Source organism: Acanthopagrus latus, chromosome 3 (genome assembly GCF_904848185.1).
Source record: "Acanthopagrus latus isolate v.2019 chromosome 3, fAcaLat1.1, whole genome shotgun sequence".
NCBI classification, from domain to species: Eukaryota; Metazoa; Chordata; class Actinopteri; order Spariformes; family Sparidae; genus Acanthopagrus; species Acanthopagrus latus.
In genome coordinates, this window is record NC_051041.1 from 21,156,894 (window position 1) to 21,162,893 (window position 6,000).

At 43.4% G+C, this 6,000-nt stretch overlaps 1 long non-coding RNA gene across 1 annotated transcript; it reads left to right on the plus strand.

Annotated features, from left to right (window-relative positions):
• The first annotated feature begins 115 nt into the window (after positions 1 to 115).
• On the plus strand, positions 116 to 4,542 carry LOC119016909. Its single transcript, XR_005074284.1, has 2 exons — positions 116 to 493; positions 3,204 to 4,542. It is a non-coding gene; the product is annotated as an uncharacterized LOC119016909 (long non-coding RNA).
• Positions 4,543 to 6,000: the final 1,458 nt, after the last annotated feature.

The window sequence follows — 6,000 nt, forward strand, 5'->3', positions numbered from 1 at the left end:
GCCCTGCTCTTAGTGTTTTTCCGCTCATTACCCTCACCTGTGTTTCTCTGCCTCACCCCTCCTGCACTTCACCCCCTCGCAAGTTTAGTTTGTATTAAAGTCCAGTCTCCTGCATCTGGGTCCACCATATCTGCTCCAGCGTCACAGAGTATTTTTACATGTGTGTATTGTCGCTAAAGTAAAGGACCTGAATACTTCGCCCCGCTTTGTAAGCAGCCAGTAGCAACTTTACGAGGAAAAAAAAAAAAACGTCTGGCAGTATTGGCTGAGATAACAGGGAAGCTTCCGTGATACAACTTGTAAAGATTTATTTGACAAAAAGCTCAGATAAAAAAACTGTTTTGTGGAATATTTTTTTTATCGCTTTGACAACAGAACTGACAGCCCTCTCACCTCCTCATTGTGCTAAGATGGAGGCAGAAGTCTCAGAGGTGAATATCTCAAACGGGAGGAAATACATCACAACTGGCTGCATGACTGGATACGACTCGAGGTGGAGACAGTGAAAAAAAAAGTTATTTTCTATGACAAAAAATGTTTTCAATGCAAAGACGGTTCAACTGTAGTTACATGACCATGTGTATGGAATTTTTATCGATCTGCACACAGAAGATTTAGAGTGAGTGGACCTCATCCTGGAATCATTTTTCTGTCACACTGCATTTTTCAAGGAAAGCAATGAACACACAAATTTAACCTCTTTTGTAATTTGAATGAGGTTCCCTTTAAACCTTGATAAACAGATTAACATAATGCTATGATATGATGATAAATAACAGATCATTTCTACCAGAGGGAGGGGTTCTACAGCTGCAAAGTTGCAATAATAGCCTTTCAGACTGTCCATAATTGATCAGAATAGAGCCATGGATGAACCAAGCTGCTCTAAGTTTGCACAAAGCATTGTGTGTGTGTGTGTGTGTGTGTGTGTGTGTGTGTGTGTGTTTAATTGCTGTAATGCTTCCTCATTTCAAGCTACAGTGGAGGGATTTCTGCCAGTGCGGTGGGAGGCTGTTGGCTTCAGGAACAATATCGCAGATCACAGATGCCGTGCTCAAGGCGCGGGGATCAGATCTGTGTCTGGAATGACATTTCAATGAAACGCTTCACGCTGGATTTTAACGCGTTTCAGAGCATCATACTGGCTTAAATGTGACGCAGTTCCACCACCACCAAACATCCCGTTAGCCTCATCAGCGCCAACATACACTATATTACCAAAAGTATTCGCTCACCCATTCAAATGATCAGAATCAGGTGTTCTAATCACTTGGCCTGGCCCCAGGTGTATAAATTCAAGCACTCAGGCATGCAGACTGTGAAACAAGACATTTGTGAAAGAATGGGCCGCTCTCAGGAGCTCAGTGAATTCCAGCGTGGAACTGTCATAGGATGCCACTTGTGCAACAAATCCAGTCGTGAAATTTCCTCGCTCCTAAATATTCCACAGTCAACTGTCAGCTCTATTATAACAAAATGGAAGCGTTTGGGAACAACAGCAACTCAGCCACGAAGTGGTAGGCCACGTAAAGTGACGGAGAGGGGTCAGCGGATGCTGAAGCGCATAGTGCAAAGAGGTCGCCGACTTTCTGCACAGTCAATTGCTAGAGAGCTACAAACTTCATGTGACCTTCAGATTAGCCCAAGTACAGTACGCAGAGAGCTTCATGGAATGGGTTTCCATGGCCGAGCAGCTGCAGCCAAGCCACACATCACCAAGTGCAATGCAAGGCGTCGGATGCAATGGTGTAAAGCACGCCGTCACTGGCCTCTAGAGCAGTGGAGACGCGTTCTCTGGAGTGATGAATCACGCTTTTCCATCTGGCAATCTGATGGACGAGTCTGGGTTTGGAGGTTGCCAGGAGAACGGTACATTTCAGATTGCATTGTGCCAACTGTGAAATTTGGTGGAGGAGGAATTATGGTATGGGGTTGTTTTTCAGGAGCTGGGCTTGGCCCCTTAGTTCCAGTGAAAGGAACATTGAATGCTTCAGGATACCAAAACATTTTGGACAATTCCATGCTCCCAACCTTGTGGGAACAGTTTGGAGCGGGCCCCTTCCTCTTCCAACATGACTGTGCACCAGTGCACAAAGCAAGGTCCATAAAGACGTGGATGACAGAGTCTGGTGTGGATGAACTTGACTGGCCTGCACAGAGTCCTGACCTGAACCCGATAGAACACCTTTGGGATGAATTAGAGCGGAGACTGAGAGCCAGGCCTTCTCGACCAACATCAGTGTGTGACCTCACCAATGCGCTTTTGGAAGAATGGTCAAAAATTCCTATAAACACTCTCCTCAACCTTGTGGACAGTCTTCCCAGAAGAGTTGAAGCTGTAATAGCTGCAAAAGGTGGACCGACATCATATTGAATTCTATGAGTTAGGAATGGGATGGCACTTCAGTTCATAGAATGAGTAAAGGCAGGTGAGCGAATACTTTTGGTAATATAGTGTATGTGTCGTCATATTGCTATAAGGCAGCAAAGACATCAAAAACAAAGGTCTTGGCAGTGGCCGCAGAGTGGAGCGGAGGCAGCAGGCTGCTAATGTGGCTGTGATATTACATCTAAGAATCAACACTGACATGTGGGTGATAAAACACACATAGACGCACAGAAGGTCGGAGCAGCGGCACAAAACACACACACAGAGCAGGAGAAATGACATTTGGCCACAAAGGCTATCTGGACCTACAGGGGTGTGTGATATCAACATAAGGTCACTGTCGCTCAGTGGCTTTTTTTTTAGGTCACAGATGAGGATGTGTAGACATTTACCTCTAAAGAGACAGCTCACAGTCAGAAATACATAATTTCGTCTTACCTGGAGTGCTATTTTATCCTACTGTACTGTTTTAGTGTGAGTCGCTGAGATTTCTAGATACAAGCTAAATGGATGTCTACAAAAAAAAAAAATCTGGATTAAATACCCTAAAATGTAAACGGAAACTTAAAATGGCCAAAAAATGTGTTAGAAAAACTAAACAGCAATGTCTCTTTCTGGAAATCATCATCTCAGCTCAAGATCAGACTCAAGATAAAGTGTAAGACATGTGAAGACTTGTTGGAACTATTTTCTGCTACACCTGCGAACCTTCTCACTGGACAGCAGGCGTCTCGTTACCGTGCAGAATGTAAACATGAATCTCGTCCACCACAGAAACTGACACATCATTTCCGTTCTTGCTTTGTCATAACAGGTGGTGGGAGTGCACCTCAAGGCTTGTTGCCACATGCCTTAAAACAAAAAAAGAAGAAGAAGAAGATGCGTGCGTGCGTCCGAGTGGTTCTGACACTGTACTGATGGCAGATGTTACACCTATGTCTTTTGTTCATTAATTCATCTGGTTGCTTCTTCTTACTGTCACACAGACTCTCTCTTCGCCTCCTTATACTTGTGTTACACGTGTATTGTTTCAACAAAAAAAGAGACAAAAGCTGACATTTCCCTGACAGCGTACATATACAATATATTTCAGATAATTTAGAGATTTTCCGATATTGTTACTCCTCTAACTCGCACCAAAACCATCTAGATAGATAAATTGCACTGCAGTTAAGAAGTAAAATATGCATTTATATTTGGGGCAAACAGTCAATTTAAAAGGCAAAAATAGCTCAAACAAAATAACTTATAGGCCTATATTGTTGTTGAAAAAGGCCACCATCCTGCCTTATAATTTAAATCTTTGACGATTCACACTGTCTCTAAGGTGGTGAAACACTGACTGTGTGCATGCTGACTGCAGTGAGGGCGTCTGGCTGCTGTTCATAATTCAAGAAGGACTTTTTAGTGATGATGCTCTAAGTCAGACAGCAGCACCGACGAGGGGGAGTCATCTTCTGCACAGCCCTCCCTTTAACTAAACCCCCCTCGCCCAGCCATCCGCACCATAACACCTCCCTCTCACTCTCCCTCCCCCCCACCATCTCTCTTACTCCCTTTTCCCCACAGCACAGCTTCTCTTTCATCTTACTTTCATGTTTCTCTCTCTTTCCCTCACCCCCTGCCTTAATTCTGTTGTCATCTCCATCCCCATTTCCACCTCAGACCCTGCTTCATCACTGCTTTCATCCCCTCTTCATCATCGCTTCAGGATCATCCGTCTCTCTCCCCTGCTCTTCTCTCTTCAGTGCTCCTTCAGCCCCTCACCCTCCTCCACTTTCTTCCTCCTTCTTTCTCTATAGGGGGCTTCAGGCTGCCAGTGTGCCTTGCTGCTAAGTGCACATACACACAAACATGCCCAAACATGAACACAGGCGCACACCTCCCCAGGGTGCCTTGGACTTGGCTCCGTCCTGCTGTGGTACCGATCTGCTCACCAAGGTGAGGGGGCGTCTGTCCATGTTTCATCACTCTGCCCACTCAGCTGAGATGGTGAAGTTCTGGTTTGGGTGTGGTTATTGCCATAGATGTAAATTACTGGATCGATTATAGTGCAAAAATGTCTGAACAATGATTTTTAATAACAGGTCATAATCTTTACCTATCTTGATATTTTATTTTTATTTAAATAAACGAGAACTTCCAAATCTTAACCCTGGAATAATCTTCTTCCTTTTTTTTCCACTTAGATCCTCACAAATATGCAATTTAATAATATTTAATCCCTACACAATCCATTTACTTAATCCATATACACAATATCTCTAAGCCGAGGCTGAATAAAATACGTGTCACTTCGATGGTGGAATTAGAGAAGGAGGTTTTCACAGTGGAATGTAAAAGTCAGAATATCTTCGGGCCACACTGCATGCAGGGTTTTCCCTTCCAAACTGCCTTTGTGTTACTGACCACCTCCTTTGCTGATTTCAACAGAAACGCAAATACTTTTTTTTTTTTTTCAAATACCCAATGTGCCTTTTTTTGGCAAAGCTTTGATGCGCTTCCACCAGGCCATGTGTGTGATACCTGTATGTGGAGGCAAGGTGGGCATGACACATACATTTCCTCAGGCTCGAGGTAATGATGATTCGCCCCCCAAATAACAATCTATGCCTTATGATTAGTGCCGGTATTTAACAAGTGATTTGAGAGAACAGAAATTCACCATGTTGAAGTTAGAGTTACAGATTTAAGTGACGTTTTTGTTTTCTCCAAAAGCTAAAAAAAAAAAAAAAAAAAGAACCACATACCAAGAATGCACATTCTGCATTTTTTTGGCTGTTTATTTCTGGGACAAAATAAACATATGGTCACCCAGAGTCTTTTTCTTTTTCTTGGTATAAAATTTGACGTTTCTGTTCACACTTTCTCTGTCAAGTTGCAGCACTAAACAAAAGGTACTGTTAAGGGTTGATGGGGAAGCATCACTTAAGTGGGCTGTATGAAAGGTCAGGGGATCACCACAGGTGTTACAATTCCTCCTCATGGGATCCTGAATATGTGAAACAAATATTATGGCAGCACATTTAATAGCCGACATTCCATTTTAATCCACGAAATCCAACCTGACTGTTGGGATGCAGGTGTACCTGACTTCATGGCAATTCATCCAGTAGTTGTTGAGCCATTTCAGTCTGGTGGACCAACATCGACATCCTGCTAGCCTGGCCAAAATAGGCCATGACATCTCAATGGGCCATAGTGCATTTCTTCAAAAACAAAAAGCCAGTTGTTAGAGGGGGTCCAGATAAAGTCGGTCTGAACTGGCAGCTGAGGAAAATCTGCTCTTTCAGAGGGTCACTAACTTCAGCTCGTCGGTTCCTGTCTGCCGTCCAAGTTGAACAAATTGCCAGGTTTTGATATCAAATCGAGAGGTAAACATGACAGTCATGTGAATTATTAGTCAAACTTTTTCCCGCACTGCTCAACAAATCTGGTGAAAACCTGTGAACCACTTTTGAATGTGACAGTCAGACGTAAACCTGTGATTACAGCCTCGAGCCCATCTGCATCATTAGAAGTTGTAGCAATTAACAGTCACTATATCAAAATAATGCATTCGTCTTCATTCGCACCCCGAGTTAATCAGATGAAATGACATTTATCCTGAA